Source organism: Orycteropus afer, unplaced genomic scaffold (assembly GCF_000298275.1).
Source record: "Orycteropus afer afer isolate SDZICR_OR568_19922 unplaced genomic scaffold, OryAfe1.0 scaffold00014, whole genome shotgun sequence".
Taxonomy (NCBI): Eukaryota; Metazoa; Chordata; class Mammalia; order Tubulidentata; family Orycteropodidae; genus Orycteropus; species Orycteropus afer.
In genome coordinates, this window is record NW_006921601.1 from 639,438 (window position 1) to 660,640 (window position 21,203).

The following is a 21,203-nucleotide window of genomic DNA, read 5'->3' on the forward strand; positions in this document are numbered from 1 at the left end:
TGGAAAGTATCAGTTCTTACCATTGGTATACTCTTTTTTCCCTTATGGATAAATCTGTCTCTCTTTGACTGTTGGATGTGTGAAAAGAACTGGTTTTAGGTAATCTGCATGAGTTTGATATAAACATCTGGTACATACAAAAGCTTATATAGAACTGTGATAGTTGAAGTTATGTGTCAACTTGGCTGGACCACAATTCTGAGGGGTTAAAGCAGTTGTCATGTGTTATTCCCATGATGAGATTGGATGCATATGCTTTCAGCAGCCAATCCTTTGAAAGGGAGTATTGCTAGGGGTGTGGCATGGTTCCAATATATATATGAACACCCTAGAAAAATGAGAGAACCTTCTGTGGATTTGGATTCTGTTGTGCTGCTTACAACTGTTGTGAGCAAACAATCCACTATCCTGCCTGGATCTTGGATTCATCATCGGCCAGAGTCAACAGCTAGTATACTTCCTGCCAACTTTGAGCTTGTCAGGCCTGCAGCTGCGTGAGTCAGGAAAAACCTCCAGTTTGACACTTGATCCAGGAACTTGGGACTTGCCAGCTTCTAAAACTGTGTGAGCCATTTTACTCAGATAAATTTCTTTCTTTCTCTCTCTCTCTCTGTCACTCTCTTTCTCTCTCTCTCTCTCTCTCTCCTGGCTTTACTTGTCTAGAGAACCCAGCCTAATACAAGAACTTAGAGGTTCATTTTGATTGCTGCATCTCTGGGTGTTGATTGCGAATGCAAGCAAAATTAACTCCCTGACAACTTCAATCTTTTCTCCATTTATTGTGAAGTTGCTTATTGGTCCAGTTATGAGGATATTAGTTTTCTTTTTATAGAGGTATATTCCATATATATATATAGGTATAATCCATATATATATAGTACACAGATGCCATAAATTGTGTAACTTACCATGCTTAATATTTCATACAGACTGCAATAAAACTTCAGAGTTGAATTCTTGGCTCACGCAAAAGAATAGAATAGGAATTCATGGTAAGTAGAAGGTGCATTAGCCTATTTCTTGTCTTAAATTATTTTTTAATCTCTTTTCCCGTTTTCTATTTGTCTTCATTTTTTTTCTCTTATTTATATCATAGTGTTTTATTTTTGTTATTCAGAAAAATTAAAGAATTTTTGAAAAAAGTTGTGTGGCTGGTGTCATAGAACAAGAGGTAGAACTATAGATTCAAACTTGAGTTTCTGAGTCAAGTAGCCTGCGTGAGAACAAACATAAAGTCCAGACCTCACAGATTTATCTTGGTAGACATTTCATGACCTATTATGATGAACAACCTTGAAAAAAACAAATTCCAATTCTTTAGAGGCATCTTTATAATGAAAAAATACACCAAGAGATGGTTTTCTTTAAAAGTTTTATAATAGCCTAGAGCAATAAAGAATTGTAAAAAGTTTTAGTTTCCAGAAGTTAAAAAAAAAATAAATAAAAGGTATTTCCTATTCTTAGAAGAGGGTCAGCAAAAAAAGGGAGACCATCAACAAGGTGGATTGACACAGTGGCTGCAATGATAGGCTCAGGCATATCAAGAATTGTGAGGATGGCACATGACCGGGCAATGTTCTGTTCTGTTGTACATAGGGTCACTATGAGTCACAGCTGACTTGACATCACTTAACAACAATTCATTTTTCTATAACCAGAATGACTGAATAGATTTCTACCTAAAATAATAAGGAAAGCAACCTAAAGTTGTCATTAATAAGAATTTTCTCATTCTTCTCTTCTCTGGAGCCATTGCTTGTATGTTCAGTCTTGGATGTAAGATAGACTAGAAATTTGTCCTCCTCCAGATCTCAGGTCAATGTCACTGGGCTCCCTTGGGAAAGAGCAGAAGAATGGCTTTGTCCCGGATCTGTTTAGTCTTTACTCCATAGACTATAGGGTTGAGTGCAAGTGGGATGATGACATACAGGTTGGCAAACATAATGTGAAAGGTAGGAGGGACATTATGCCCAAAGTGACGGGCAAGGATAGAGAAGAATGCAGGGATATAGAACATGAAGATGACACAGACATGAGAACCACAGGTGCCCAGGGCCTTCTGGCAGGCATCTGGGGAAGGGAGGCGAAACACAGCAGAGAGGATGAGAGTGTAGGAGACACCAATTAGGATTACATCTATAATGACTGTCATGATGGGTACACAAAATCCATACCAGATATTGATGGAAATATCAGCACAGGCAAGCCGGGCAACACCTATATGTTCACAGTATGTATGGGGGATGATGTGTGTCTGGCAGAAGGATAAATGATTCACAAGGAAAACACATGGGACAAAAACACAGAAACTTCGGAGGGAGATTCCTATGACAATTTGGCCACATAGCGGTCAAAGGCCATGGCCAGCAGTATAGCTGAGTCTAGGACAAAACTGTAATGCAGAAAGGATTGGGTGAGACATCCAGGAAAACTGATTTTCTGGGGACCAAGCTAAAAGATCCTAAGGGCTTTGGGGATGCATGTGGTAGACAGTATGAGGTCAGCAGTAGCCAGCATGGAAAGGAAAAAGAACATAGGTGCATGAAGACTGCGCTCCACTGCAATGAGATAGAGAAGGACACTATTGCCCACAATAGCCTCAATACAGATAAAGCAGAAGGGGATGCTGATCCACACGTGGGACTGCTCTAGTCCAGGGATGCCCAGAGGGTAAATGGGCCTGCATGGCTGTGGTTCAGGTTGTACATGGCCATTATGGCCACTGATGTTTGATTGATTAGCTTCTTGTCCTAAAAACCAATTGAATATAACATTAGAAAATTCTATAGTCATTATTTCTTCATCCCCTCAACACCACCAACCCTTCCCCAGGCTCTTCACTTCAGTCTACTATGAAAAAACCTCCCTTTGCTATTATGAGCAATGCTCATTTCGTTGACAATACCTTCCTAAACTCAATATTCCATTTTTTTTTTTTTAACCAGTGTTTTTAGATTTATTTTTTGTTGCTATCACTGGCCTTTTATCCTCATGTAATATCTGTGCTGAGCAAATCTTGGCTATTTGAAATTAACCCCACAGGGTTGCAATAAGTTCTCCATTTTGATAAATCCACCTGCCATTATCTGGAAATTGTTCTACAGAACATCATCTCCTTCTACCAACCATTCCCCAAGTTGATAGATGTTGGTGGTGGTGGTGGTGTTAGGTGCTGTAAAGTCAGCTCCGACTCATAGCAACCTTATGCACAACCCTAAACTCAATATCCTTGTTACTATTTACCCAACCACTCATTCTGAAATCTTCCCCAAACAGTAAAAATCGAATACCTGTATTAATGACTGACTTATCCCTGAGTCAATGTAATTTATTGCTATATATTAGATATGAGTGTAGAGAAAATATTCTAATCACATGGAGAGAAAAATGTCACCAAATATGGAAAATAAGGAAGTAATTAACAATTATACACTCCTAAACCTTAAACCAAAAATATCCCCTTAAGTCTTCTTAAAGCCAAAGAGTAATTTAACTAGTAAAGAATGTCTGCCTTGACCATTGTGCTCTTGCGAGATGAGTCTAAAAGGGATCAAACTGACAACAACTTGAAACATTAGATAGGCAACTTAGGGACAGTGCATTGATGTTAATGGGGTAGAAATAAAGAGGAAAAGGAGGTGAGAACAGTTGCATGATTCAAAGAATGTAATCAATTTTACTGAATTGTGCATGTAAAAAGTTACTGACTTTCTATATGTTCTGCTGTTTATATTCTCAACAACAATACAAATAAAATAAATTATATTTTAGTAAAATAATTATAGACTCCTACTATGGGCTAGATTCTTAAGAAGTATTATCTTGTTAAGAATACCCTTATGAGAATTGTATTTGTATCTCTTTATTTTTTCTTTTCTTTTCTTTTCTTTTTTGTTATAGAAACTGAAGCTCTCAGAAGTACTGTTACCTAAGATCTCACCTTTACTAAATGACAAAAATGAGATCAGCTTCCACAGCCAATACTCTTTCATGCTTCTGACTCACAACAGGTGGTTGCTTCAACACCCTGGTAGATTCCTCCATGAATTCACAAAAGGCATGAGGGTGTAGAGGAGAGTATAAAGAAAACTATATCATCAGAACTGTAGTTTGTCCAGCACCACACCAATGCTACCCCCATTACAATAACCTGACATCCTTGGTACCACGGAGCCTCGGGAATTTCTGACCAGAATGCTATCTGAGACTGTGGTGTTTGATGTCTCACTATGAAGAACAATATGAGAAAGTACAAGAGGCTCAGACTGCAGCCTACACTTAGGATTGAATGGGGAAATTTGTTTATAAATTGGAGAAAACATGCTTTTGATAAGTACAGAAGTGACCTCAAGTAAAGGAAAAATAAATGTATATGTTCTAAGTCTTGGGCCAAAATGAAAGGAAATAAGTAAACTTCATATCACAATCTTTTTTTTTTTTTAAATCTTAACTATACCACACAAATCTGGAACTCCTCACATGAAATAACTATTGTCCTCCTCTTAACAACTCTATGAGACACATAATAATATCTACCATTTAAAGATGCATAAATGGAGGCAGAGGGAAATTAAGTTGTTTGCCAAAAGCCATACAATTAGGGAATAGTAGATTTAGGAACCAAACACAGGGATGTTTACTAGACTTCTATGCACCTAACCAAAATTCTGCATGGAGTTACAGAACTAATAGCAAAAGAAATATCCTTGATAACTGTATAGCAAAAGGTGTAAAATTAAACAACATAAAAAAACATAGAAGTCTAACAGCCTAAAACAAATTAGCAACATAAAATCAAACACATAATTTATGATTATAAGTGTAAACTACTTTAACTGTCCTGTTAAAGAGGATAAGGAGCTCTAGTGGTGCAGAGGTTAAAACATTTGGCTGCTAATCAAAAGGTCAGAGGTTCAAATTCACTAGACACCTGAGGGAGAAAGATGAGACAGTCGCTTCCGAAAGGTTTACAACCTTGGAGATCCTATAGGGCAGTTCTCCGCTGTCTTAATAGGGTTTTGATGACACAGAATCAACTCGATGTCAGTGGGTTTGTGTTTTGCGGTTTATTAAAGGACATGAATATCCATGAAGAACTTTAAAATAGAATCCAATTAAAGAAAAGAATAGACAACTCTTGTTGTATACTGTTGAGTGGATTCTGACTCATAGAGACACCATAGAACAGAGAACTGCCCCGTGGGGTTTCCTAGGCTGAAAACTCTACAGGAGCAGACCTCCAGATCTTTTCTCTCAGAAGCAAATAATAAGTTCAAACTAGCAACCTTTCAGTTAGCACCACCAGGGCGCCATAGAGACAAATACACTTCAGACAAATTAAAGCTCCAAAGAACAAGCCTAGCATAATAAATATCAGAAAAGTGAAAATTAAATTTTTTAAAAAAAAGAGCATTATAGGTAGTATTTTGTACTGTTAAAAGGGATAAACCTTCCTAAAAGTGTAAATTATACCACTTCCAGACATTTCTTCTTTCTACCTTTTCTTAAAAATACATAAGTAATAACCCAAAATGCACAAACAACAGAAGATAAACTAGATGATTGGTATCCTTCAAAATTAAATTCTCTATGTGCATCAAAAGACTTCTCCAAAAGAGTAAAAGAAGAAACTACAGAATGGGAAAAAAAAATTGGCAATGACATATGTGACAAAGGGCTTTTCTCTAAAATTTATAGAAAACTCCAACATCTCAACATTAAAAAGATAAACAATCCAATTAAAAAATGGGCAGAAAACATGGATCAAAGAAGACATTCAGGCAGCCAACAAAAACATGAAATGTTCACAATCATTAGCCATTAAACCAAAAACCAAACTCACTGCCATCGAGTCGGATCCGAATTATAGTGACACCTCCTTGAGTTTCTGAGTCAGTATCTCTATGGAAGTAGATTGTCCAATCTTCCTTCCAAGGAGTGGCTGGTGAGTATGAACCGCCCGTCTTCTGCTTAGCAGTCAAATGCCTTAGCACTATGCCACCATTAGCCATTACCAAACCAAACCAAACTCACTGCTATGGAGTTGGATCTGACTCATAGCGACCTCTCCTTGAGTTTCCAAGGCATTATCACTACGGAAGTAGATTGTGCAAATTCCTTCCAAGGGGTGGCTGGTGTGTTTGAACTGCCAGCCTTCTGGTTAGCTGTCAAATGCCATAGGCACTACACTACCAGAGCTCCCCCATTAGCCATCAGAGAGATGCAAATCAAAACAATGAGATACCATCTCTCCCCAGTATTATAGCAAAGTTCAACAAGACAGAAAATAACAAATGCTGGCAAGGATGTGGAGAAATTGGGACTCTCATACATGCTGGTGGGGCCGTAAAATGATACAACCACTGTGAATATCAGCATGGGGATTCCTTAAAAAGTTGGAAATCCAGCAATCCCATTACTGGATATATATCCTAAACAAGTGTGAGGCAGGACACAAATAGATATATGCACACCCATGTTCACCACAGCTCTATTCACAATAGAAAAGAGATGGAAACAATCTAAGTGCTATCAATGGTGGAATGAATAACTGAACTGTGGTATACTATGCAACACTAAACAATAATGTGGAATCCACAAAGCACTGCATAAAGTTGATGAACTTGGAGGACATCATGCTGAGTGAAATAAGTCAGTCACAGAAGGATAAGTATTGTATTGGTCCACTATTGTAAAAAGTTAGGGCAAGGTTTATACATGAAAGGGAACTTCCTTTGTTGGTTACCAGGGATGGGGGATGAGGGTGGGGTGGCTCGGGGAATTCCTAGATAGGTTGGAAAGAAAAAAAAAAGATATATATATATATATATATATATATATATATATATATATATATAATTAGTGGTTACCAGGGCTAGGAGGAAAGGGGAAATGGGAAACTTTTGTTTGCAGGGCATTGAATTTATGTTAATGGTGGTGGAATATTTTGGAAAATGACAGCAATAATGATGGCAAAACATGAGCAATGTCATCTTGTCCCTGAGCTGTAAATGAGGAAGTTGTTATGTTAGAGAATGTCTTGTTGTGTATATTTTCACCACAATATAAATTTAAGAATGCACAGTTAAATAGTGTTTTTCAGTGGCAGACTATTCATTTTACTATTTCAAAACTTTTTGTTATTATCTCCCAAAAACCTTCCTATAATTTCCTTGATTCTTTGAAGACATATCTCTAGCCATTATCTACAGGAAGTTTAGCATAATTGTGACTCACCTGTCCCAAAATGTGTCCAAACTCATTTACTCTTTCACTCCACATCTTTCTTGCTCGACAGATGACCTTTCATCTTACTTCACAAAGAAAGTAGAAGCAATTAGCCATGAACTCACCTACCTACCTGAGCTATTACTTATATGTTGTATATACTCTGTAATTATGCGTATCCATACCTATTTTCTACACATTTTTTCTTATTATAATTCTGAAAGAATGTTCTTTTCATATTTGGGATCAAAAACAAACCCAGTTCTATATCCCAGGTCTTCCGGTATTGTCAGGCATTTTCATTATCATTTAATCTTTTTCTTATTTATCTCCAAGCTGGCATCTTTAAAATTCTGTTCTAACCAAATTTACACACTTTAGATGCACTCAAATATCTCCCAGTCTAAACATGGAGAGATAATTATATTTAGTCATGCACTACTTATTTCCATTTCCTCACCTCCCACTTATCTTTAATCCACGCTAATTTCATCTACCCCTGTCCCTACCAAACCACTGAAGCAGTTTACACTAAGGTCACCAAAGACATCCATGCCTCAAGAAAAGAATAATATTCTCATCATCTCGATAAAGTCTGAAAATGCATTTGAAAGCATTTATTATGGCATAAGTAAAACTAAATAAGCCTCTTCAAACCAACAGCCAATAATGGGTAAATCAGAAATTGCTAGATATTTCCACTAAAAATAAAAATAAAGTCATGATGACATATTTTTCTACATGATTATGTTTTTTAAACATTGATCAAGAAGTTCTAGCTGGTGATATAAGGTATTTTAGGGCTGTTTTCTTTTGCCCACCTCTGGGTGATGCAAATGCTTCCCACATTCAGCTGCTAACCACAGTTGGAGGTTTGAGCCAAAAGTGATGCCTCAAAAGAAAGATTTACTTCCAAAGAAATCAGCCATTAAAAACCCTGTGGAGCACACATTTACCATGAAACACATAGGATCACATGAGTAAGAACCAATTCAATGGCAACAGGTTTTTGGTCTCAGCTTCTTGTCTGCCACATCACTCTCACCACACTCCAGTCTATGTTCCTTTTTCTGTTTGTTCTATTTTCCATCAAAATGCACTTTAATGAATAAATAGCTGAAAGAAGAGATGAAAGAGTGGGTGAATGAATTTTAAAAAATGAACACGTATTTACCTATACAGGCAGACACATGGGGACTCACAGGCAAAGTCCACACAGAGTAACATTACAGCTAACTGTACAAGAACCCAATTTTAAACTCAAATATCCCAGATTTGGGCAGTGATAAGCTCTCTATAAAGAGCAACTATAATGTAATACCATTATTGCTCTAAACAATGCAAATATACACAGATGGCAGACACTCACACAATGTCAGGAAGTTGCAAAGACACAGAAATCTCAGAGTCAGAGTTGACATTCTGAATTCAAGCTCAGGGACCATTTGGTGATTTGGGTTATTGATTTGTATCCTCATTGAACATTCCCTTTTGCCTCATTAATCAAAACTCATCCTGACACCTAAGACTGTTGAAAACTGTGATCCCCAGACCAGTGGCCCCTAATTCACGGAGAAAGCTGGACATAGACCACCTATTATTTCTTTTACCCTCCTTTTGGTCCTTGTCTCCAGTACTCCTTGCCCTTGGCTTCCCAACCCTGCCTGCCTTGTCCAACAACCAACCTTTTCTCACCAAAACCTTGACCCCTGATGAGAGTCAAGGAATAGAGAAAAGTGACACCTTCTAGCAGCCAGTTCTCTTATCCCTTCCTGGACCCTCTGGGAGGGCACTCAGAGCTGTAGGTCTTGAGAGACCATGTGACGAATGCAGTCAGTGAGTAGTGGGCTGCACAGTGGGATGATTCCCAAGGGCCTAGCTTCTGAGGTTCTTAGTTTCTACAAGCTCAGTATCCTGAGAGAACAGTACTCTTAACCACTCTAAAGCAATCTACAGTGGCATGTCTGTGTGTATGTGCATGTATGTATGTGTGCTTGAGGGACCTTGTGTGTCTCTGGGTGTTATTCTATTCATGTCATAAATATTCAATGATTTTTGTTATGTAGAATGGTTAACTTCAGTTTGAAAATGCAAAATTTGGATAGGGGGATGGGTACAGATTCCTCTATCTAATCAAGCCAAAAAGACTTGGGAAATATCATGATCAGCACAAATCAGAAATATTGATCAAACACTTGAATTTTCATATAAAATTCCTTACACATAAACTCACCAGTCCTGTCTCTTTAGACCTCAAAATATCTTCAGAGTCACTTTGTTTCTTTAGTCACCCCTGAGTAATCTTGTTACTTCTGCAATTGGGCCTCAATTGGTCTAAGATGTCAATTCCATCCCATAAACCCATCCTCTCCTCTGAAGCCATAATAATTTTTCTGAAATTCAAAGATGATCATGTGGTTTCTTCAGAAATTTTACACTACCTTTCAGGATAAAATAAATCCCCATTAGCATAACATACAAGAGCTAGCAATCTCGGGCCTTTGACTTCCTCTTCAGTTCCATCCCTTACTATGCCATCACCAAGCACACCCTAAATTCCAGATTAACTAATCTATCTAGAGTTCCAGACACATAATTTTGTAGTATCATCTCTTTGCACATATTGTTTCTCCTTTCTGTAATTCTTTGCAGAATGTTTTTTACCTGACTCAGCTTACAGACTACCATTACCTCACTTAAATGTCATCCTTAATTCATCATTGTGTTATCCTGGGCTTAGCCCTAATCACACCATTTGTAGGCATCTACTTTTCTCTCTGGTTTGGCATCCAGAACACAAATTCCATGATAATACAGACTCACATTTATTTTTCACCATTGGATTTCCATGGTTGGTATTGCATGGTAAGCATTCAGTCAGTTTCTTCAGTTATGATTATTAACAGCAATATTGTTACCCTCTACTTGATTGTTAACCAGAAAGCTGCTGGTTCAAAACCATCAGCCACTCCTTGGAAGGAAGGGTGGGCAATCGACTTCTGTAGTGATGCTTCCTTGGAAACCCAATGAGGGGTTGCTATGAGTTGGGTCTGACTCAATGGCACATAACAACAACAAGAACATTTATACCACATTTTTACATATTGAAGTGAATATTATAGTACCAGTTCGAAAATAATTTTATATTACTTTATGCATCTAGAAAAGGCCTGAAATGTAGATTTGTATCATTTACAAATTTGTTCATTTTTTAATCACTCATGCTCTGTTCTATTAAAATATGATGATCTATTATAGGAATAGGAGCTCTGGTGGCATAGTGTCTAAGGCATATGACTGCTAAACAGAAGCCTGTGGGTTCAAACCCACAAGCCACTCCTCAGAAGGAAGATATTGATACTGCCTTGGAAACCCAAGGAGTAGGCTCTGACTCTGCGGGAGTGAGTTTCGTTTGGTTTAGTAATAGCTGAGGGTGGCGTAGAGTCTAAAACTTGATTGTTAAGCAGAAGGCTGATCATTCAAACCCACCAGCCACTCCTTGGAAGGAAGATTGCACAATCTACTTCCATAGAGAAACTGCCTCAGAAATCCAAGGAGGCACCACTATGAGTCAGATCTGACACAATGGCAGTGATGTTGGTTTTTATTATTATTATTATAAGAATACCTTCTTCTGTATGCACTTACTTTTCTTTGTCTTTTATATGGCTGCCTATTTTGGAGCTATGCTTTTAAGACACTAGAGGCTATCCATGAAATGTAACTGGGCATCCTCTCTTTTGTCTTTGCCATGGCATGACAGGAGCCTCGACTTCTGAGACCCTTTCAGAAAAAGGCATATAAAAGCAGGGTCAAATTAGTTATAATAGTTGGCAGAGAGGGACACTAACAAAGGTGAAGAACCAAATGATTTTCTAAGGAATAGTAGTTTCTTCAAAGTCCATGATCTTGTAGAGCAAGCTGCATTGAATAGTAAGTACAAGAATTTGGCATATGTTTTTATAAAACATTTAATTAATTCTATGGCAAATATTATTATAGTAATTAAAAGAATCAATTCAAGAACCATAGAAAATGGTGGAATAGGCTGACAAGCTACACAGACCCTCTTCAATAAAAAAAAGAGAAATCAATTGACACAGATAGAGAAGATAATCCTAGAGCCTGGAGCTTTGAAAGGAAGGAAACAGAAGTGGATTAAACACCAACTTGTAGAAGAATCTGAATGAAAACAGTGAGTAAGGAGACAAACAGAACTGCATACTGTCAACTATCCTCATGGAACGGACAGCCTGAGTATTTCCAAGTGGTGTTAGGACCTGCCCACCAAGGGCTGCATGGACTATTGCATGGGTAGTTGATGACTGAAAAGGGAAACAACAAAGAAGGAGACAAACTGAGCTGTGGCTTTCTGGCTGTCTGAAGAGCACAGTCATTTTTGATATTTAGAAGTGGTGGCTGGGCATAGCCATTGTGAAAGTTTATAAACAGCAGCCATTTTGGATATTTAAAGTGACAGTATTCTCTTTCAGATTTCAGGGACTTAAGAATAGGCTCTGCTTCCCAAAGACAGCATGGACATAGGGAGGCTGATGACTGGGAAGGAGAAGGTGGTGAGTGTGTAAGTGCTGCCAACTAGCAAATAGAGGAGCACAGTATACTGCTTACTCAGATACATCCAAACAAGGCAAACAAAACAAAAATCCTGGGCAAATCTCTCCAATATACAATCACCAATTAAATATAAATACAAAAACATCACAATGTATCAAAGACAACAGACCATCACAGTCCACACAAAGAAGCAAGATAAATCAGTAGAAACAAGGGACCAGGATACAGAACTAGAACACATCCCTGTTGAAGAAGGAGCATTGGAACTACCTGGTAAGGAATTCAAAAGAATTATATTTAAGGGTAACTGCAAAGAAAAATGATAAACCTTCACATCACAATAAAAAAAGAGGACAAGCACAAATATTTAGCAAATACTAAAACAGTAGCAACAAAGGAAATGAAAACACAATTCATGAACATAATGAGCTCAGCACAGAGAATTATATGGAACAAATAAACCAGGAACACCATGAAAAAACACATAACAAAATCACAGCAACACATTCATGCTTGTCAATAATTACATTGAATGTCAATGGATCAAATGTACCACTCAAGAGATGGAGAGTTGCAAACAGAATAAGAAAACATAATCCATCAATATGTCTACAAGAGACACACCTTAGAGACAAAGACAAAAATAGACTAAAAATTAAAGGTTGGAAAAAGATATGTCAAGCAAATGGCAACCATAAAAAAGCAGGAGTGGCAATATTAATTTCTGATCAAATTGACTTTAAGACAAAAACCACCATATGAGACAAGGAAGGATGTTATATAATGATTAAAGGATCAATTGAACAAGAGGATATAACCATAATAAATATCTATGGACCAAAGGAAAGATGCCCAAAATATATAAATCAGATTTTAAAAGAGTTGAAAAGACAAATAGATGACTCCACAGTCATAATGGGAGACTCTAATACACCACTTTGAATGAAATTAGAACAACTGGAAAGAAACTTAACAAAGACACAAAAGAGGTAAACAATACAATCCACCAACTTGACCTTATAGACATCTACAGAGCACTTCACCCACAACACTACGATATATATTATTTTCCAATGTGCATGGGACATTCTCCATGATAGTCCATATGTTAGGCCATAAAGCAAGCCTGAATCAATTGAAAAACATTGAAATACTGCAAAGCATCTTCTCAGATCACAATGCTATCAAATTAGAAATCAACAATAGGAATATCAATGGAAAAAAAGAGCAAATACATGGAAACTGAACAACACCCTCCTCAAAAATGACTGGGTAATAGAAGAAATAAAAATAAACTTAAAAAATTCCTTCAATCAAATGAGAAAAAAAGCAAAACATACCAATATCTTTGGGACACAGCAAAAGTAGTGACAAGAGGCCAATTTATAGCAATAAATGCACACATCAAAAAGAAGAATGAGCCAAAATCAACACCTGAGCCCAATATCTCCTAAAACCAGAAAAAAAAAAAGGCTACCATCACCAGAAGAAAAGAAATAATAAAGACTTAAGCAGAAATAAATGAAACAGAAAATGAAAAGACAATAAAAAAAATCAATAAGACTACAAGTTGGTTCTTTGAAAGATTAATAAAATTGACAAACCACTGGCATATTTAACAAAGGAAAAGAGGGAGAGAATACAAATAACATGAATAAGGAATGAATTGGAGAACATCATAACAGAAGCAACACAATTCTAGTGCAGAGGAACAATGGATATACCTTAAGAAGCACAGGGAGGTGTGTGATCACAGAGGGGGTGCTGATATAATTAGGGGAGAGGCTCCGATGGTCAGATATGGTTTCCTCAGCATTTTTATATTGGTGGTATATTTTGGAGGAAATATGGATTTGCAAGGCAAACAATAGTAACAGGAATATGTTAGGCTGAGAAAACAGTATCTCAAATGTGAAGAAGCAAGTGGGAACATGGTGAGAATTAGAGAATTGCCTGAACCCTGGTAAGGGCAGCACCCTGGATGTGGACAAGACTGTGATGAGGAAATGGGGAGGTCAGGCTGAGGGAGGGAAAGTTTTACTCTGCAGTGTGACAGAAGAAAAGTGGCCTAGTGGAAATTTACTTCTGGCTATATTGTAGAGTTAGTACTGGGAAGAAGGAAGAAAAAATTGGAATGAAGATTGATTTGAAGGAAAATTACTTTGAGAACTTTCACTGTAGTCCAAGATAAAATGATGAGGAGTGAGGATGGCTGAGAAGGAATTAATTAAATCATCTAAATTATTCCTCTACCCAGAGCTAGGACTAGAGTAAAGTGAGTAAGGTGCGTAGGACAGAAAATTTAAGGAAGCACTCATTCTCAGGATCTTAACTGCTTCTGTAAATTTTTTGCCTTAAGCACCCCTGTGGAGTCACTGGGTGGTGCAAGCAGTAAAACACTCAACTACTAACCAAAGGTTGGAGGTTTGAACCCACTCAGAGGTACCTTGGAAGAAAGGCCTGGCCATCTACTGCTGAAAGCTCAATCCTTGAAAACGCTCTGGAGCACAGTTCTCCTCCACAACACATGGTGTCGCCATGAATCAGAATCAACTGAGTGGCAACTGTTTTGATTTTTTAAGTTTGGTTTGGTTAGCCACCTCTATGGAGCTCACTGAACAACCAGTGTTGTTACCAATTCAACAGAAAATGAGTTAAACATTTTCTTGATTCATTTGTCCCAGTCTGCAGTTTAGCTGGAGGTAGAACCAGGTCCCAGGTGCCAAAGGTCAATCCCTCGAGGATTTCCAGAAGCAATAAATGGTCCCAGACTCTTCTGCCTCCTCTGAGAACGCAAGGCTCCCTTCTGTAGTTGAGAAGATGGGTGGAAGGACTGAGGCAGATTGAACAGACAGCAGGCAAGACATTTTGGGTGAAGCTGGACACACAGCTCTAACTGTAATCAACAGGCTTATAAGAAACCATTCCTGAATCTATCAGTTGTCCAGGAGAGCAGGAAGAAAAGTATCTTTACTCTGGAATTTTTTTTGTTTTTTAACTGCCCCGCCCCCATTCCTTCCCTTGATTTGCATTTCTCTCAGGCTGCCTCTACACTACTTCTTTGGAAGCTCTTTGAGCCTCAGGTCTTATATTAGCAAGCACAGAGACAAGAAGCCTCTAGCAGTCTGAGCTCAGCTTTCAGTAACTCACCCAAGACTGCTGGTAATCTAAAACTCTGCATTTGCCACTTATCTCCAGGCAAAACTTGTCAGTCAAAGGAAGTGTCTGGGTGTTTTCTGTGAAAAATGCCCGGTCAGTTTACCCCTCTCTGTACAATGTGGAAGTTAGATTCATTGATGGTGAAGTTGCACTGGTCTTTCTTCATGGTCTTAAGAACTTGGATAAACTGAACCAAACACACTGCTGTCGAGTCAGATCTGACTCAAAACGACCCCTCCTTGGGTTTCCGAGTCGGTATCACTACAGATTGCCCAACCTTCCTTCCTAGGAATGGCTGGTGGGTTTGAACCGCCAACCTTCTGGTTAGCAGTGAAATGCCTTAGGCACTGTGCCACCAGAGCTATAACCCCATGGTTAGCAGTGAAATGCCTTAGGCACTACGCCACTAGAGCTATGACCCCACTATTCAGTCTCCAGCAACATTTTCAGAGTCATAGACTTTCAGGAATAGACCAAACCTTTACGTTTATCTAATCCTACTCCTCAAACATTCTGAAATTCCCAGAATCCCTGCCAAGCAGTTGTGTAGTCTTTGATTAAACCTTTTCAGTGATAGAGAATTAACTATACCCCTACTGACAATACTACATAAGGTTGAATGTTAGTTGCCCCAGCTTCATTCCAATCACTTTCCTCCAGCTGCTGAGTTTGGAGGAAGAGCAGACAGCAGGAGCAGCTATGTAAGAGATTTGACTCAAAGACCCTGGGATAGTTGCCATCCCAAAACTCATTCCTCTGAGTGTCTCTGGTATTAGGAATTTCTCCTTTTCACATGGAAGGAGGGTGACTCCCGTGCTGCAGAATCGAGCTACACCCCGTATGCTTTTCAGGCTGTGATCTTCTGGAAGCAGATCACCAGGCCTTTCTTCCAAGGCATCTCTGGGTGGCTTTGAACCACCAACCCTGTGGTTAGTATTCAAGCAGTTAATCATTTTCACCACCCAGGGACACCTATAATCCCTCCAGACAAATATATTCTGACTTTAATAGAAAATAGACATTATTTCCAAAGATTAGCATGCACAAACACCCATACACAAACACAGTTTCTACCATCTTAGAAGCTTGAGACTACACATTAAAGATGTTTTGCTTAGCAAGTTAATCTTTGTAAGTAGGGAAAATGCCCTGGTTCTTAGTTTTAAGAAATATTAGGGAGATGTCTTAAAAAACAAGTACATATTATTCCACATACACACCTCTATTCCTTGGTAAATGTAGCTGCCCTTTCTTTGGCATGCCAACTTATGGCACCAACCAAGAAATATTTCAAGTGATAGTAATCAATACCAGACTTCCCTACTTATCTTACAAAGTCAAAGGACAACTCCAGATGTTTCATGTTCCTGAAGCTGATTCAACAGAAAACTAGATAACAATGGATGAGAGGGGATATTGGGTAGACTCCTCCATGGTTTTGGGACATGAATTAGATAAAAATAAAAATCTGAAATTATCAGCACTCCCTTTGATAACAAAATGGACTTCATCAAATTGCTATCATATGGTTAAAAATTATCATATATTTTTTACATATAAAAAATAGAAACTCTCATATAGAACTAATACAAAATAAAATTACCCATTGGTTCACTACTAGTTATTTAAAAAAAAAAAAAAAAAACAACTCACTGTCATCGAGTTGATTCTGACTCATAGAAACTCCCATTGGGTTTCCAAGGTGGTAAGTCTTTATGGAAGTAAATTGCCCAGTCTTCCTTCCATGGAATGGCTGGTGAGTTTGAACTGCCAACTTTCTGGTTAGCAGTCAAATGGCTTAGGCACTATGCCATGTAAGCTCCTTCCTACTAGTTTTATTTACCAGACATTCTATGTTTGCAAATATATGTATATACTCCATTTCCACTGATGCTATGCGTAAGCTTTTGGCAACCCTCTCTATATCTCTCTTTTTTAAAAAAAAAAAAAATATATATATGATAAACATAAAATGACTGATATTTCCTGATACAGAACCACAGGTTTTCCCTTTTTCAATGAGAAAAGAAACTTTCTTTTTAATAAGGATTATTCATTAATTTTTATGCTTTTTCTAATGACAAGTTTGGGATTTGAATCTGATCTTCTTTAAAACGTGTGGTATATCCCATTATACGTTCCTTTTCCAGTAATAGAACCCATTCAGCATGTGATGGGGGTTCTCACAAATTTTGGGAAGAGGATTCTGGGAAAAGTTAAGTGTATTGTGTTCCCTAAAGGGACAAAATTCTTGTTCACTAATTTCATTCAAACTCAGTCTTGGCACACACACAAAAAATGAAACTAATAAAGAAATTAATTATTAAATCTATTTAAGTAAGAAGAGTTTTAAAAAGAAGTGATTGGTAGCATTATCCAATTGTATTTCTAGATTTACATTTTTACCAGTTGCTGAAATTATATATTTATGGTAATATATCTTTGAATAGATTAAGTTTACATGTTTAGTTAATAAACAAATATTGGTGATAAAAACATAAAATTTATACTCATCTGGGTAAAATTCATCTTAGGAGAAGTACTCATCTTATGCTAGCTCTTAATTTAAGGAGCCCTAGTGACACAATACTTAAGTGCTCAGCTGCTAACCAAAAGGTTGGTGGTTTGAACTCACCCAGCCACTCATTAAGATTACACCCAAGAAACCCCTGTGGGGCAGTTCTATTTTGTTACTGTGGGTCACTATAAGTCAGAACTGACTCAATATTTAGTAATTTAATAAAATAGTTTACTACTGAAACTGTAAAACAAAAGTTAACTATAACTGATAGGTAATAGTTTATTAAATAGATCAATAGAAAGACATTGATATTAACACTGTGGTTCATATAGATTTAAACCTGCTTGCAGGATTTCTATTTTATAGTCTTCTGAACTCCTTTTTCCCTTTGTTGTTCATGTGTTGTTGTTATGTGCCATCGAGTCAGACCCGACTCATAATGACCCCTCCTTGGGTTTCCGAGGTGGTATCACTGTGGAAGTAGATTGCCCAAACTTCCTTCCTCTATACACATTGTAGGTGATCAGTAGATAATTGCTGATTAGATTAAAAATGTGTGTGCTAAGTGATACAATTGTCATTCAACTGATTCATAAGACAATCATCTGTTTCTATTCTTTTTATATAATTTATAAAAATTCTTAATTCTTTTTCCTGTTTTAAAATGTTTAATCAGTTAATACAATTGATCATTAACTGTTTTACTATTATTTTATGGCAATCATTTTCAGCTTATATAAATTGTGTGAGAAAATATGGCCAGTCTCAATATTTTCCTAGAAACATTTTTTAAAAATTCTTTGAATACTGAGTATATTTAGATCAATAATTGAGAATGCTGAGTAGATGCGAATTCATTAAATAAGAATTTACCCTACCAATGCCCAAGCCCACTGAAGTAAGTAAATATATGCTGGCAGTTGTCACAGGATAGCTCTCTAACTTTCTTTATCCTTACACAGAAAAGTGATGAAAATTTGAGACCATAGTGCTGGCATGTCCAGTTCCAACTATTCTACTGTCAATTATGATACGTTTGTGCTGATTGGCATACCTGGCCTGAAGAAGCTGCACTTGTGGATCTCTATCCCCTTCTGCCTGATGTACCTGGTGGCTGTGTCAGGCAATGGCATCCTGGTCTGTGTGGTGGCAGTGGAACACAGTCTTCATGAACCCATGTACCTCTTCCTCTCCATGCTGGCATTTTGGTACCTTATTCTATCCACGTCCACAGTACCCAAAGCCCTGAGCATCTTCTGGTTTGATAACATGGACATCTCTTTCAGTGGCTGTGTCACCCAGCTCTTCTTTATGCATTTTGCCTTTATGGTAGAGTCAGGTACTCTCTTGGCCATGGCCTTTGAACTCCATCTGCTACCCAGTTAGGTGTACTACCTTTCTTAGCCATAGTGTCATTGGCAAAATAGGGAGTCCTGTGGTGTTCAGGAGTTTTGCAACTGTCTTCCCCATTGTCTTCCTTGTGAAGTGCCTGCCCTTCTGCCAGACAAACATCATTGCTCACACATTATGGGAACACATGTAGCTGGCAAAGCTGGCTTGTGCTGATATCACCATCAATATCTGGTGTGGAATCTCTGTGCCATTACTCAGTGTTATGCTAGATATGGTGACAGTAGTCATCTCCTACGGACTCATCCTCCGGGCAGTCTTAGACTGCCATCTCATGATGCTTGGATGAAAGCACTCAGTACCTGTGGTTCCCATGTGTGTGTCATCCTCATGTTCTACCTTCCAGGGATTTTCACTGTCATTGCTCAACGCTTTGGCCAAAAAATCTCCAAGCATGTCCATATCCTGCTGGCCAATCTCTCTGTTCTTGTCCCCCCATGGTGAACCCGATTATCTATGGAGTAAAGACAAAACAGATTTGTGCACAAGTGGCTCTTATGTTTTCTCCAAAAGGGAAGTATTGCTGAGGATTCTAGATTTTCCTGAAGTTTATTGTAGGAAAGGAGGTCCTTTGAGAAGGTAAGAAGACTGTTAAGTTGTCATTTAGGAGAGACACTATTTGCCATGGAACTGAGGTTTTTTCATGAAATAGCAATGCCTCAAACTGTATGAATACATCATTGGTATTGCAAAATTCTATCACACAATTTCCAGCATCATTTCTACCACCAAGGCCATATTTTCCAAATACCAATTTTTCTTTGTTTCCAACTTCTGCATTCAATTGTCAGTAATTATCAACATATCTTGAATACATACATGTTTGTTCAATTTCAGACTACAAAAGTTGGTAAAAATCTTCAATTTCTTTGTCTTTGTCTTTGTCTTTAGGGTATGGTGCACAGATTTGAATAATAATAGTATTACCTGGTCTTCCTTGTAGGCATATGAATATTATCCTATCCCTGATAGCATTGTATTTCAGGATAGATCTTTGATGATGAATGAAAGGCCCTTTCTCTTCAGTTTGTCATTCCTGGCATAGTAGGCCTATGATTGTCCAATTCCAAAAGGCCAACACCAATCCATTTCAGCTCACTAATGCCTAGGATACAGATCTTTATCCATTCCATTCATTTTTCACAACTTCCAATGTTCCTAGATTCGTACTTCATACATTCCACATTCCAATGGATGTTTGCAGTTATCTCTTCTCATTCTGAGTCATGCCACATCAGCAAATGCAGGTCCTGAAAGCTTTATTTGATTTCTCTTTAATTTTATTCTGTGCTCAAAAGAAGATTTTAACAGTCTTGTGATACAAATGAGAATACTTGATGATATTAGTTAATCCCAGTCATACATGTCAAATGATATTATAGAGCAGCCAATATGTCATTTGGGAATAAACAAGGACATGATAATCAAGTCAAGTGGTCTGGAGCTAAAAACTGCAGGGCATGCTGTTTACTTTAGGAAAGAAACTTTCCCAATTTCCATTAAGCAGCCTCTTTGTCAGGGGCTTTCACATCTTTCTCCCAGGGCTATTGTGTAAGGATCCAATGAGAAAATGAATGTGAAAGCACTTTGGAAACTGTGAAATTCTATACAATTGAGTTGTGTCGTTGTCATCAATGTCTTAAGTTCCATTATGGTCAAGGGTTAAAATCGAAACAAAGCAAAAACATTGTCCTCTGTCTTCTAGCAAAGTCTTCCTATCTCCTTCCTCCTTTCTTCTCTCAGAGGGATCACTTAGCTACAGTGAAGGGGCTTCCCACCACTTTCCTCTATTGGATGTGGTCCTTCCACTTTAGATAAGGTTGAAGACAGATAATACTGGCGGCTCCAAGTGCACTGCCACAATCCAGGCAGGGCCAGAACAGCCCTGTGAGCTGCTAAATAAAGCCTCTTCCCTTTCCCATTCACCATAAGCCCTTAAGGGAATTTTCAAGTTAATTTTACCTTGCTCTATATTCATGAAATCTTTTCTTTTTTCCACCTATTTACTCAGGATCTTAGCATATTGTGTAGTGTGGAGATATATTTGTGTGTGTGTGTGTGCGTGTGTGTTTTCTTCTGAGTTGGGGCTTTCTGGATACATTTTTATGAAAACCTGGGATCATAGACTAAAAACAAGCCTTGGGAAATCAATGTACAGCTACATAGATAGTGAGAGAATTCCAGAGAGATTTACCTAACTCAGAAATATAGAGATATATCTGGATCTTATCTTTTCCCTGGAGAGATGTGCTTCCCATTAGTCTCCAAGGAAATGTTTTCAGAAGTGGAGAGGGGTGGGGAATAGTCTCTT

General features: G+C 37.9%; 2 pseudogenes; one reads left to right on the forward strand and one right to left on the reverse strand.

The window, feature by feature from the left end:
* Positions 1-1,822: 1,822 nt before the first annotated feature.
* On the reverse strand, positions 1,823-2,714 carry LOC103208423 (annotated as a pseudogene).
* A 15,764-nt stretch (positions 2,715-18,478) lies between these two features.
* Positions 18,479-19,419, forward strand: LOC103210260 (annotated as a pseudogene).
* Positions 19,420-21,203: the final 1,784 nt, after the last annotated feature.